This window comes from Humulus lupulus, chromosome 7 (genome assembly GCF_963169125.1).
Source record: "Humulus lupulus chromosome 7, drHumLupu1.1, whole genome shotgun sequence".
Taxonomy (NCBI): Eukaryota; Viridiplantae; Streptophyta; class Magnoliopsida; order Rosales; family Cannabaceae; genus Humulus; species Humulus lupulus.
Window position 1 is genome coordinate 143152343 of NC_084799.1, and position 12567 is coordinate 143164909.

The following is a 12567-nucleotide window of genomic DNA, read 5'->3' on the forward strand; positions in this document are numbered from 1 at the left end:
AAGTTGAGCATTCAATGGGGTTTTGGGAAAAGTTTGGTTAGGTTATGATATCTAGGACTAGTATATATGGTATTTGGGTTCAATTGGGGTTTTAAATGGTGTTTGGAAACTTTTAAATCAGGTTGGAAATGGATGATTCAAAGGAGGAAGAACCAGGGCCATGTCTGCCTGCTCCTAGCGCTGTAGCGCCTAGAGGGTAGCCCTACAGCACTAGCCAATGCAAAATGCCCCTGGTTGTAGCGCTGGGATACTAGGGGGGTAGCGCTGTAGTGCTACCCTATTTTCTCAAATGCATATTTTGGATGTTTTTAAGGGTTTTTGGCTCGGGGTTTCAATCCTTAAGGCTCGGGATCGAATCTACTCACCGTTTGGGTACAATTTGGGGTCCCGGGAGTGAGGTTTAGGTTAAGACCCTTTTATTGATATTTCCACGAACTGGATTCCATATTTGGTTATGACTAGGTGACCACTAAGGGATCTAAGGATCGATCATTCTCAAGGGTCGTTCGTAACGTATTTCTCACTCGAACAAGAGGTAAGAAAATTGCACCCGGTTATGTGATTGTGATGAACCATGTGAATATGATGGATAAAAAATTATGATTTCTCGACTATTATCACTGAATAGACAAACGTTATGAATTGCTAAGTGTTGGGTTGTATTTTGTGGAATATTTGGATATTTATATTGTTTGTGCTATGATATCATGTTTTCTTGCTGGGCCTCGGCTCACGGGTGCTACGTGATGCAGGTAAAGGCAAGGGTATATTGAATCAACCATGAGTTGGAGAGCTCTGGGGGCGAGGTGTACATTGTCAGCTGCTCGGCCACCACGGTCGAGGGTTTGTACAAGGATGGAAACCTAACATGTGTATTTTTCCATTAGAGTGGCTTGAGTTATTTATAACTTCTGGTATTTTTTTTGTAAATATGTCATCTAACCCTGTTTTTGAGTTTCCATGTATTAAACTATAATTTTTAATGAAAATAACATGTTTATGACCAAAATATTTTATTCCTAATCCATTGATGACGTTAGATTCACATTTTGTTTAAATGACTTGATTAGAAAGTCTTGCACTATTTTAAATACACAGTGTAATGGTCTTGGTTACCCAGGGCATTACAACTTGGTATCAGAGCGGTCTAGGTTTATGGGTTCCTGAAGACTGGCTGGACGTGTACACTCGCCGCTAAAGACAAGCTCGACTCAAGGTTTTGTAATTGAATACATGAAATTATATGCTTAAGTGTTTGAATGAAATATGAATGTATTAATTGGTATAATTAATAGGGAGCAGGAGATACTGATAGGGCATGGCCCTTGACTGCTGTGTGATGATATTGAGGCGTGCTGATTAGCATTGCTCTTGCATGTGGATGAATATTTGGATAATGATTGGTATATGGATTGCAGGTGATTATATGTTTAAATTGAATTTATATGCTATACCTGTTTATCAATGTGGAAAGCATAGTAAGTATGAATGCATCTAATGGTAATGAAATCTGATAATTTATGCATAGTATTGTGAATTGGTGTTTGGTATGCTTTATGTGTGCATGATTATTAGGGTCATTTGGATCTGCCCTTGGGATAGTTCTGGGTATGAACATCAGGGCTGAGGGGTTTAGTCAGTGAAGACAAATTAACTCAGATTGTATGTGCTCAGAATGGTTAATTGGACCTAGTTTTGTTTTAGTAAGGGTTGCAGATGACAATTAGGGTTGGAATCCTCCATCTGCCCCTGAGATTCACAGCAGATGTTTGCTAATAGGTGAGTCAGGCTGTGAGGTCTGATGAAGGGGATTAGATGGACGAAACAGCAGGTTTACTGGGGGAACAAGCTGCTTTGTATACCATGATTGTGGGACACCAATGTTGGTTAAACCAAGGGGGAAACAGATAAGAATTATTGTATGGAAGGCTTTGGAAGCATTATCCTCTAGTTTTGAGGAAGGTTTAAGTCATTTCAGGAATTTTTTAGTGAATGGGTATAGCTAATCCCGTTCTTGATAATATGCGGAGGACAGATTCGGACAGAGTAGTTGTATTAGGCATTTATGGCAGAAGGGTGTCGAAAGTGGTGAGATAGCGACAATATGTATCAATGAGTTTGGTGGGTTGATCAATCCACTTTGGATTATGATACAAATGGATGTAGCCAGGGACAATGATTCATTTATAAGTTAAACTCTGAGATGGGTCAAAAAGTCAGGGTCGCTCTAGCGCATGAGATGGTTATCTATGCTTGGGCAGTAGAGAGGGCCATGTTATTTAAGATATAAGGAATACAGGTGATGATATTCTCGTTCGTCGAATTTAGTAAGGGTGGCTACTCAGTGATCGAAAAAAGGAAAATCCTTGATAGTTCTATGGCTCCTGGTCTTGATAGGAAGGGGGCTAGTTCACAGGTTGGTCATCAAGACTGGGATGCCTTGTTACATTCAGATCTCGAGACTAGTTCCTCAGAAGTGACCAATGGACTTGATAGTCTTTGTTTTTGGTTAGATAATGAGTTGGAAAAGTTCAGTGTTGCGTGTCACCCAGAATAGATTTAGATATGAGGTACATATCGCAAGGTTGTTATACAAGAGGCCTAAGATATGAGTACTTGTTGAGGAAGGATTAGCGACTTTTACAAGGAAGTGTTCGAATACGAATGGTAAAGGGGTTCGTAGGCGAAATTGGTTGAGCTTGTCTTATGAGAGCTTTGATATAGGCCTGAGGAAAGCTAATGTGTTAGATAAGGGACAACCCTGGACTTTCAGAGTTATTACTTGAAGTATATTTACTGGACTGAATGGAAACTAAATTGGTCAAAACGAATTCAATTGAGTATACAAGGAATTGTTGGGTACACTTCAGAACTTGGGCATGGGCGGATTCGGTATCAGGGACTTAAGAATGATATTAGTTTGGCTTAAGGAATTACTGGTTCATCTAAAGAAGTATGTGACTTAGAAGTGGATTGGACAGAGCATTGCATCATGGGACCCATTGATATCGCCTGCTAGGGATGAAGAGTTTAAATGCCCCGTTACAAGACAGGACAATGTCTTCAGGAGTTGATCATCGATCTGGTCATTACCAGATAAGGATCAAGGAAATAGACATTTCAGGAATTGTTACTTGTACCGAGTGGGGTGTGATGGATTAATAGCAAAGGTTCCTAATCATTTTATACTTCAATGACATGGATAAGTCCGACAAGCAGAGAATACAGGAACGACATGAATGGGTTACATTCAGGTTCATTAGCGATGTATTGAACTACTCCCCAGCTAGAATCAGAATGTGAACGACTACTACACTAATGATATTATGACTAAAGCAGTAGTGTCATAGGTAAGGTTTCAAAAGGTATTAACTTCATTTTTCAAAGGTATTCAAGGTCAAGCTACAGGAAGGGAAGAGATCAGGTACGAAGAAATTTGATCAGAAGCACATTAAGACCGGTGAACATATCAGTTACTACTTAAAGTATCTTCGAAGACAGCTACAACGTAAGGATTTTGAATATGGAATGGTTAGTCAGGCATGGGGACGGTGATGGATTATAAGGAAGGAATAGTAACTCTTGAGTTTAAAAGGGAGAAACCCTTGCAGTAGTTGGCGCTGTATATATGTCGATTGTAATTAGAGTTGGAGATCTACTGCAGGGGGATGCGTAGAACCTTAGCTAGTGTGATGGACACTACTTAGGTTGTATTAGTGGGATCAAGACAGACTGGATGAGTCTGTGAGTTTTCGGATAAGTTTCCAAGGAATTTGTCAAGGGTACATCTACACAAAGGGATAGAATGGTGATTGTATTGGTGCTAGGGATGGAATCAGATCTAGAGTGTTGTATTGAACGGTTTCAACAAAGCTGTAAGAACTAAAGGCTCAATTATTGAGTAGGATGATGTTCTTCGAGGTAGATCTTTGATCTAGTTATTACCAGCTAGAGATCAGGGATAGCTAGGGATCTTTGATCTGGTTATTACCAGTAAGAGATCAGGGACAACTAAGGATCTTTGATCTCATTATTACCAGCTAGAGGTCAGGGAGAAAGATAGGCAGAAGATCGTTATTATATTAGATAAGGGCAATGGGGATGCTAAGTCATGTGTTGAGGATTTGGTCAATGACAAATTGCTTTTGTGAAATGGATGAATAGAGTATTTAAAGATTATCTGAATTGGATTTGTGATTTTCTTGATCGACGGTGTTGTGATGTATTCTTGGTTGGAAATTTTCCAAGGTCAAGGAATATTTCGGGATGAGTTTTGAGTCTTTTTACAGGTCAGAATAAGTTTGTGAGTTGCTATGATACCTCGGTGACAGGAAAAAGTAATTATTTATGCATCATGTTGACTAAAGGATCCGACCAGAACTGGAATAGAATTTCTAGTGAGCTAAGTGGACAATTTGATACTTGAGATTATTATCACATAAAGGATTAAGAAAGGACAGTTAAGTGAACCACAGATAGGAGAATTGAAGGCAAAGTCTTAGCTGGATTAGCTAAGGATTTTACAGTGACAGGTATAAGTTTACTGTAATATAAGGATCGAATCTGGAATCTAATGAACATTAGAATTAAATGGAAATTCTAGATGAATCCCATACTACTTTCTTGGTCTTTTCATCCAGGCATCAGGAAAGAGGTACTAGAATTTGAAGGTTTTATATTAGTGGCCTGGGATGGAGAGAAACATAATGGAATATATGACAAAGCTCTTAACCTGTTAGCAAGTCAGGACAAGGTATCAGAAACCAGTAAGGCTATTGCAGCCTTTGAGTATGTTATATGAGAATGAGAAAACATTGTGATGGGCTTCGTAGTGAGCTGCCCAAGACGGTGGTCAGTGTGATGTAGTTGGGTCATTGTAGACCAGTATTTAAGGTGAGTTCAGTTTCGTCAGTAAGGACAAGTTACACAGCTGATCGGCTTTCAGATCTCGATGTAAGATAGATAGTATGCCTTCATGGAATTTAAGGTCTATCCTATTAGATGAGGACTTTGTTTTCACTTTCAGTTCTTGAGTGGATTAAGGAAGATGGTGAGTATATAGTTGGAATTTGATTCAGTTGATTATTCTCAGACTGATGGTAAATCAGAGAAGGAGAGAGAGTTATCCAATTGTTGGAGGGACACTTGAAGAAATGAGGTATGATAGAGAATGTATATCACCATTCGTTAGAATGAGATAAGTGAGATGTTATATTTGGATCCCGAGATAGCTCAGGCGATCATTGAGATTATTAAAGGTTAGAGCATGGAGGCTCACTTTTCAAAGTAAATAAAAGAGTTTTATTGAATTGGAAAGCAGGAATATGGAGTTCCAACTAGAAGATTGTATCTTCCTTAGGATATCACCAAGGAAAAAAAGGTGAGGAGATAAGGGCAAGTTGAACCCTAGAATATAAAGACTGATTGAATCCTGGAAAGGATCAGTTAGGTTGCTTTTAAGTTGACAACAGTTTTGACACTGTCGGCTGTACACGGTGTATTTTGTACTCCTTGTTGAGGACATAGGTTAGAGAAACTCATCTCTTGAGTTATGGGGATCTGCAGCTGAAGATGGAGTTATTCTACGTGGAGTGTCCAGTTCAGTTATGAGATAGAAAGAATAAGGTTTTGAGGAACTAGATTGTACCTTGAGTTAAGGTAATGTTTTAGAAACAGTGAGGTCAAGGAATGACCTGGGAAACTGGAATCAGTAGTGCGAAATTTGTATTCCGGGCAGCTCAGATAAAATTTTGAGGACGAAATTTCTGTAAGGAAGGATTAGTTGTAATGACCCAAATTTCCTAATAAGGTTTAGGACCTTGATTAGGAGGATGGGAGGACAATAATTGATTTATTCTGCCTCGTCCTAGCGCTATAGCGCCCTGAGGGTAGCGCTGTAGCGCTACTCTATTTTCTCAAATGCATATTTTGGGTGTTTTTAAGGGTTTTTGGCTTGGGGTTTCAATGCTTAAGGCTCGGGATCGAATCTACTCACCATTTGGGTACAATTCGGGGTCCCGGGAGTGAGGTTTAGGTTAAGACCCTTTCATTGATATTTCCACTAATTGGATTCCATATTTAGTTATGACTAGGTGACCACTAAGGGATCTAAGGATCGATCGTTCTCAAGGGTCATTCATAACGTATTTCTCGCTCAAACAAGAGGTAAGAAAATTTCACCCGGTTTTGTTGTTAGGTTGGGACTAAGTGTTCCCTATATTTGTATGCATTGTTATGTGATTGTGATGAACCATGTGAATATGATGGGACTAAGAGATCCCTCTATTTGTATATGATGTCATGAGATGGTATTATGCCATGGGGACATATGACAAATGACCTAAGTGTGCCGGAATCAATATTTGCGCACAGGGGACGGCTCAGCCACTAGTAGTTGAGGACAGCTTATTAATCACTGAGCTGGGCTAAGCTGGCCAGAGTCAGTGGGTATAACACTGGGGGCGGCCTAAGTGAGCCGAAGATAGTGGGTTAAATAGAGGGTGCGGCTTAGGGGCGCCAACCCTGAATATTGTGTAATGGTTGTGATAAACTGTTGATTATGGAAGTGATTATTGTTGTTACTTGGATGAAATATGAAATGTTGATTATCTGGATAACAAATTGTGATTTTTCGACTGTTATCACTAAATTGGCAAACGTTATGAATTGCTAAGTGCTGGGTTGTATTTTGTGGAATATCTGGTTATTTACATTGTTTGTGCTATGATATCATGATTTCTTGTTGGGCCTTGGCTCACGAGTGCTACGTGGTGCAGGTAAAGGCAAGGGTATATTGGATGAACCATGAGTTGGAGAGCTCTGGGGGCAAGGTGTACATTGCCAGATGCTCGGCCGCCACGGTCGAGGGTTTGTACAAGGAAGAAAACCTAAAATGTGTATTTTTCCATTAGTGTGGCCTGAGTTATTTATAACTTTTGATATTTTTTTGTAAATATGTCATCTAACCCTATTTTGAGTTTCCATGTATTAAACTGCCATTTTTAATGAAATAACCTGTTTATGACCAAAATCTTTTATTCCTAATCTGTTGATGACGTTAGATTCACATTTTGTTTAAATCACTTGATTAGCAAGTCTTGCACTATATTTTAAATACACAGTGTAACAGTCTTGGTTACCCAGGGCGTTATAAAGTAATAGGATTTATATGTGGAATTAATGGAATATATGTATGATTATGTTGTATAGATGATTTATATGGTAATGTGAATAGTTATACATGTTTATGTGTATTAAACATGCTTGTGGGCCCATTTCTGTACATTGGGGAAAGTTTGTAATTTTTGATCTGTTGAGGGTATATTTGTAATATATATGCTTTATGAGTGAGATTACATAATTATGGAGATATATTTTAGATGTGTGGTCCGAGGCGATCCTAGTGAGCGGATTAGCATAATAGTCACAACAGGGTTAAATATCCGGCTCGGTGTGAGCCTAGGGTGTATTTAGGGAAACCTAGTGAATATTCGGGATTTATAGGGTAACGGGTAGTTATTTGGTGATTATTTGGGATTGTCGGGATTAATTGAGAATTTATAAGGCTATTTGAGGATAATCGGGAAATTTGGTACATAGACGGTTTTGCCCTTGGGGCGTGAGGAAGTCAAGGTTAAGGTTAGGGACAATTTGGTCCTTTCCCTAGCCTTGGACTGCCTTATCCACTTAGAGACTTTAGGAAGCCTAGAACCAAATAAAAGAATCACCTCTGCATTCCACTATCTCTCCCTCGCGTTCTTTCCCTCTCTTTCTCTTGGGGTGTTGGGGTTCTTGAATCTTTTGAGGAGGAAGGACTGGAGGCTTAAAGCTTGGGGCTAGGTACTGATCTAAGGTGCAACTAGAAGGACGAATCCCAGCTGAGGTAATGATTTTGGGTCTGTGAACTTAAATTTCAGATTTTCATTTTTGGTGTTTTTAGGCTTCAAAGCTCAAAGTGGGATTCTGGTTTGCTAAGGGGGTTTTGGGTATATTATGATGCAATAATATTGTTCTGGATGAATTTCTGTGAGTTTAAAACTCAATAATGGGTTTAGTTGTTATTTAGGTTGAATTTGCAGGGATTGGGCTCAGGGAATCGCGAGGTCGCGCCGCGGCGCTATTCTTGAGCGACGCAGCCCACATGAACTCAGAAGGCATAGGTGGGTTGCTAAAACGCCCAGGCGGGCCACGGTGCAAGTTAGGGCACTGTGCGACCCATGTCCCCCCGGAGAGATAGCCTTGGGGCTCTCTTACTTGTAGCGCGTCGTGGCCCTAGGGGACTAGGTCGCAGCTTAAATCAAAGAAAATAGCCAAAAACAGGGTTTTAAGCTTAGGAACTCAAACCTAAAGGCTCGGGAAGGATTCTAAAACCTGATTTAGTAGAATTCGAGGTCCCGGAGGTTAGAATTACACCTTGAAACTTTTAAATAGTTTAAGTGATTGATGATTACCATTATTTCTTGTGGATAGGTTACACCACTAGAGCTCAGAGATAGGGATTGTTCTCGGGGCTGCCATACACTATCTGCTCAGAACTTGAGGTAAGAAAATTGTACCTAGGTTGTGAATGGGGCTTAGACTTCTATTAAAGAATATGTTATGATTGTGAATATATCTATATCAGAGAATATCTAGATGGGCATGCTTGTATATGCTTCATCTGATTGCTTGTTGTGTAAAGTATATATGCAATTATATCTATTTTGAAGGCTTACCTAAGGGGGCCATGGGCCACTAGTAAGCGTACGGAATGCAGCCCGACCTAAGCGTGCTAAGGCCGGCTATAAGACCAAAGGACTCGGCCTAAGTGCATCGGGCCTGAACATTATACAATAAACAGAAGTGTTGTTTGCACTTAACTAATTGTAATGGTCGATGAGATTGGATTATGTGTCTGATTGAGCTGAATATTACTATTAAGCTTATTGCTTATATCCTGTTGTTGATTGAATTTATTTATCTAAGTTTACTATTTATATATTGTTGCTTATTTTGTCTATTTATCTAGGTTTTGTTGTTGAGCCTTGGCTCACGGGTGCATGTAAGGGAAAGGGATAGCCACACCAGCCGTGAGTTGAAGAGCTTTAGACTACAACAATTTTTACTATATATTGCATTAAAAAATGACACATTTAAAAGTATTATTAATAAGCAATTAAAAAAAAAAACACAGATCCCATATGTGAAAAAATATTTGGCACTATATGAAATGTAACTAGGCGCCAAATGAAAATAAGAGACACACGGAAAACTTGTCTCAGCCTCCGAACCCATAAGCCTCCATTGAATCCCTAAACCTAATTTCTGGTTTTGCCTCTCTGCCTCTCTTTCTTACACTCAGCTTCTACACAACAACATTATTCTCCTTCACTCACTCTCGTCTATACAACCATGTATCTACACTAATTTCTGGTTTTGTCTCATCTTTCTCTGTCTCATGCGAATCTAGGTATATCTTCTTTTTTAATCTTGTTATTATTTGTGGATTTCTTGAATCTGAGTATTATATATTGAGGCAATCTTTGATTGGATCGGTGCTAAACCCTCTTCATTATATATTAATGCTTCCGTAAAATTTTAATATTCATTATATATATATTAAAGTATTGTGTGTTGATGATGTTGTGATGATATGTGTATGCGTGTATATAATTTGAATGTGGGGTACATAGAAAATAACATCTGTATGGTCTAAACTACTCTTTCAAAGCTTTCTTGGTTCACATTTTCAAGCTTATATACAATTAGGTTTTTTAATCTTATATTAAAGATTTGTTTGACATTGCTGATTGTATTGTGAATTACTGGATGCTTAGGCTTTTGTATTTTGTTAAACTGCAGGCCTTGAATTAGGGGATTGCTTGATTTTTAGTTGTCATGTTGTGCGATTATTAATGAAAAACAACAAACTATAATCAGTTTTAAGTATATAATTATTCTATTGAATTGACTACAATGAAGGTCTCCTAATTTATCTTACTGTACTTTAAGATTATGATTTCTTATGCTTAAAGAAATGCATTTCAACTTGTATCTCAAGTCATTAATTTATGGTGTTTGTTATGAATTTTATGAGACATGATATTTTTTAATTTTTGGTAAGTCTGATTTTTTTTTAATTTGTAAATTTAACTTTTTTTCTGGGGTTGGCATTAATAGACAGCAGTCCACGTTTTCTTTCAAGTTTGGCTCTCATCTTTCTACTCCTCATTCACTCATATAGAACTGGAAGAGAATTATGTAACTCTTTTTTCTGGACTTTTCTTTTAACTTTCTTTTTTTCATGTGCAAACCTTGTTGTTTCTTTTTCATAGTTTGGTTAGCAAGAGAGTAAATAAAAGTTTGTGCTTTTTATGATTCTTGTTTCATATATTTCAGGTTCAGTGATTTTCTGGTCTTTGATTTTATTTTGCAATTAATTTATTTGTGAGGTATATTTCTGATCTTGTTTGATGAAAATCCCTAAAACTGAAGGGTGGCTTATGATGATTTTTATTTGCTGAGACTTTTTCCTTTTACGGTTGTCTATGTTGTGTGTTGAATCTGATTATTGATCTTATTTTGTTATTGACTTTTGTTTGCTTGAATCAATGATGTTATTTCATTTTTTTTTTTTCTGTTTTTGAGTATGTTTTAAATCTGATCTATGATGCTCTGTTTTTTGTGCTATTTTTTCTCTCCAACTGTTCTAGTTATTCACAATCATATGAGTAAAATGGTATTTTACAAAAATAAAATATATAAACAATCAACTCTCTTCTGTGTTTTTCATTGTGCATAACGTCTTGAACTTAGCCAACTTGAAGGGAAAATAGGGTTTACTATTAGAACTCTATGTTTCATCATTAAGCTCAAGGAAACAGGTATGAATTTCTTGATTGCCTTTTTTAGATTTAAGAAAGTTTCATTTTTTTAATTAAAACTTACAGGTATATTTTATCTTCCAATGTCTAATTGGTTTACTCAACATTTACTTGTCATTTTTAGTTATTCGATGATTTGGTGTTTTGGGGTTTGTATTTTTTCATGACCTTTTTTTAATTTTCTCTTGATACAGAGGTCGTTTTTGTTCATCCACTGGAAAATGCTTCGTTCTAAAAGCTCATACTTCACCCACCACTTCATACCACCAGGTTCGATTTTATTATACTGTTAGTATATAATCATTTAATTTTTTTTTTAAATATGTATCACACTCAAGGAATCAATTACATAACCAAGAGGGCCTTTTGTAATCCTATTATTTGAAAAGAAGCATGAGAAGAAGTAGGGAAACCCCAGCTCATAGAGTTAGATCCACTTTGATTTGACTAGGTTTTTCTCAATTATTTTGCATTCCATTTACTTGTTTTTATTCAATTAAGGATTTAAAAGGTTTTTTTACTATTCTTTCAAAGACGTGTTCAATTTAATAACTTTTTTTTTAGTATTTCTTATCTATGTTATATTTATATGTTTGTTAGTTATGTATATACTGGACTACTAGCTTTGCAAGCACACAAAAAATTGAGCAAACTCTCTCACCATATATTCCCTTTAATGGGTATTTATAAGAGATTAAGAGAACAACCTTGTGTTTTATTGGATATCCAATCACTTCCATGTCTTCTTGAGTGTTTGAATCTTCCATGTAAAGCATTTTTCCTTACTTGGGTATGGTTTTTCTGTGGTGAAGTCAAAACAAAAAACATCCATATGTTGCTCTGATGTTAAAAATTGGTGAAGATGCTCTGTATCATAATGTTATTTACTTACTAGCTACTATAGAGTAATTTTATAATAATGTAGTTGTTTCTCTACCTCATATTTATCTATTCTCTCTTTTATCTTCCTCTCTTTTAATGATTCCAATCTGATTATATTTGTTTTAGATGTGAAATTATTATTGTTTTTTTCCTTTGCTTTTGGTCTTGTTCAGTATGACTCTATTTATTAAACATGATTTCGGATGTTATTCTAATTTAGTTCAAGCATATTTCTTTTATTGCCCTGAATATTGACATTGCACACCATCTGTTTGCAAAAATGTTTTAATGATAAAGTTAGTGTAACCTTATATTTTGCTTCTGTGCACGTGGTATTTTGTTCAAACTAAAATTGGGTTAATGTGAGGTGTTAAAAATTACAAACATATATAATTCTTAGTAAGGAAGATCTTATTTACATGTTTTTTTTTTCTGTGTCTTTTTTTTTAATCAATGATTCAATATTGTGTTGTGAGTTATGGCTTCAAATTTTGTGAGGTCAGTTAAAATATGTTCAATTTAACTCTTTTATATGCATGGATTGTGGTTAAACTTTTCTTTTCTGGTTTTGGTCTTCCTTGTTTCTGTATTTTGTTTAAGTACACCAAATTATTGAATATTTCAGAGAGTTTAGTTCTGCGGGGTTTCTTTTATTTTGCAGCAAGTTATAATAAGTTATGTTGTTTATTTAATTAATAATAGAAATTTAATGAAAGACTTAGCCTTTATGTTGCCTATATTTATTGAGTGAAGGAAAAATTATGTTGTTTTTTTATTGCTGAAAGTATTGTGATTGGATTAGGCAAGCGAATATTGAAGGCAC